Source organism: Ananas comosus, linkage group 9 (assembly GCF_001540865.1).
Source record: "Ananas comosus cultivar F153 linkage group 9, ASM154086v1, whole genome shotgun sequence".
Taxonomy (NCBI): domain Eukaryota; kingdom Viridiplantae; phylum Streptophyta; class Magnoliopsida; order Poales; family Bromeliaceae; genus Ananas; species Ananas comosus.
In genome coordinates, this window is record NC_033629.1 from 10,701,509 (window position 1) to 10,704,321 (window position 2,813).

At 40.3% G+C, this 2,813-nt stretch overlaps 1 long non-coding RNA gene across 1 annotated transcript; it reads right to left on the reverse strand.

Moving 5' to 3' along the window:
- Positions 1–1,797, reverse strand: LOC109715748. Its single transcript, XR_002217749.1, has 2 exons — positions 1,492–1,797; positions 1–258 (listed from the first exon to the last, which is right to left on the reverse strand). It is a non-coding gene; the product is annotated as an uncharacterized LOC109715748 (long non-coding RNA).

Consider the following 2,813-nt stretch of genomic DNA (forward strand, 5'->3'; position numbering starts at 1 on the left):
TAAGACCAATCCACAAAGAGACCATAGCTTTAAGTACAAATTTACGTCCAACAGACCAATAAACAGAAAAACAAAAGAGAGAAGTGTAGTAGGCACAATCATCAAAATACATATTTTAAATAAACCATTGCATAACTTTAGACCAAACAACACAAAAATTATGTGCACATGCATGACCATCAGGACCAAAATGAGGAGCAGCAAGACACAACCAGCAGTACATGACCAGAATGAGCAACAGCAAGACACAACCAGCATCTGCAAAATTAATAATTTGATTAAAAAGGTGTGCAAATCTAAGCTATATATAAGTTACATCCTCTATTACACTTACATATGCAACATAAATATTATATTCCCGGAAAAAAGTGTGCAAATCTGAAATTCTGTTGGATGCACCAAGTACAAACTAAAATCAAATTGATACTAAACTTGAGAACTTAAGTAACTCTTCTTAGTTACATCCTCTATTACACTTTCATATGCATCATAAACATTATATGGCCCAAAAAAAAATAGGTGGCATAGTAGACGCTGCAAAAAAAGAAACCCGAGAAAAAAGGAGGGGCAAAGAAAAGGTAAAGGAGAAGTTAGTTGTAAATAAATTAGTTTTTAAAGATATTTTGTAGAAAGGGTCCAGCTTAGTAAGAAGAATTTGAACCAAAACAGCATAGCAAAATAGTCGTAAAAAGACCCAAAGTTTCAATATCAATAATAGATTAAGCTTTGTAAGAAGAATCTAAACTGAAACATCAAATTGTAAAGCCAATGGGTAATAAAAGGAGAGAGGAAAATCTGAAATAAGTACGGCTGAAAACTGGTAAAAAGAGAGACTATATAAAAAGAAAAAAATCAAGAATGCGGCAGCTAGGCTCAGGTATTACAGGCAAGTAATTTATGCAATGAAAGAAGACATGCAGGAGGATTGGTCCATTAGTTAAAGAAGCATCCCTGAGCCAACTGATCTAAAAATAGTAAGTGGTTGCCCTAATAAGGCCATCCAAACTTCTATTTCATCCTGCCTGCAAATCATTTGTTGTGTAGAAGAAGGGCAAGAGATGCAAATAGAAAGTAGTTGCCTATAATTAGGCCGTCCAAACTTCTATTTTATATTTTGCATCCTTTATGCCTGATTATCATCATTCCCTAGGAGAAAGGCAAGAAATACAACAGCAAAGAAAAGAAAAGGGAGCCTTGAATCATTGGTGAAGTAAACAACAACAAACAAAAACTCAATAGAGTTTAACCAAAACGAAACAGTAAAAATCAATAAAGATCAGAAAAGAGTGGACCAATGCATAACGTTGAACCCATTATATGATGGTTCTGTCAACAGCAATGGAAAAAAATGGGCTCCTTAAATCATCGGAGAAGTAAACAGAACAGAAACTGAATAGAGTTTAACCAAAACGAAACATTAAGAACCAATAAAGATCAAGATCACCTATAAAGTGTAAACAAATGGGAGTTTGTAGAATGAAGTATATCAACCTTTGTGCTGAGAATGAAGTCACAGTAACTGTAGCCGCAAAAGTTGTACACGTCAGGAAAATACCCTTTTTTTTTGTTTTTAGGGAATAGAAGAAGGCTGTAACATCCAGAAGACCAGGCAGCAAGTAATAAAGAGACCCTTTGTGCTGTTATGGCTGCAAAACGTGCACAACCGAAGAAAATACCCTTTCTTCTGTTTTTAGGAGATAGTAAAAGACTGTAGTATGCAGCAAGTACTAAAGAGACTAATTTATAATGCTTCTGACTGAAGCTCTGCACTCTCACAGAAGTGAAAAGTGAAGGCAACAGTGGGAANCCTTTGTGCTGTTATGGCTGCAAAACGTGCACAACCGAAGAAAATACCCTTTCTTCTGTTTTTAGGAGATAGTAAAAGACTGTAGCATGCAGCAAGTACTAAAGAGACTAATTTATAATGCTTCTGACTGAAGCTCTGCAGTCTCACAGAAGTGAAAAGTGAAGGCAACAGTGGGAAGATCAGGGTGTTGGTTGTGCAGAGTAAGACAGCAAGAAAAATCCAAGAGAATTAGAATGAAAATCTTTTGGAACTCTAAGGAGATCTTCTTTACAGAGTAAGACAGTTCAAACAAAATTTTTGCCATGTTAGGCCTCTCTGCAGAGTTGTGCATTGGAAAATGAGTGGGGATCTGTTAAAATCCTAGTTAAAATCTTAGAGATCTTTTGAAAATCTGAAATATTAGAGAGGCAACAGAGGATACATTCACAAACTTCGATGGCCACCATCCAATAGACGGACTTATGGCATCCGCGCGGTCGAATCGAAGGGTGGAGCGATCTAGAGAGAGATCGCACAACTTACCTCCATAGGTAGGAAGATAGGGTCTAGAGAAGGTGTACTCATGGCATCCGCGCGGTCGAATCGAAGGGTGGAGCGATCTAGAGAGAGATCGCACAGCTCACCTCCATTCACGATTGGCGAAGATCAAGAGAGGCCTCGATAGGTAGGAGGATAGGGTTCCCATGAGAGAGAGAGGTAGAGAGACAAAGCAGTGAGCAGAGGCGAAAGAAAGGCCTCGGAGGAGAGAGGGAGGGCATGGAGAGACGCCTCGGGAAAGGCTTAGAGGGGCGGCGAGAGGAGAGAGGGAGGCCGTGGAGAGACGGGAGAGGCTTAGAGGGGCGGCGAGAGGAGAAAGGGAGGCCGTGGAGAGACGCCTCGGGAGAAGCGTACAGGGGCGGCGAGAGGATAGAGGGAAGGCGTGGAGAGACGCCTCGGAAGAGGCGGGCATAGGGAGGAGAGAGAAAAGAGAGGGCGTGGAGAGAAGCCTCGGAAGAGGCGGCATAAG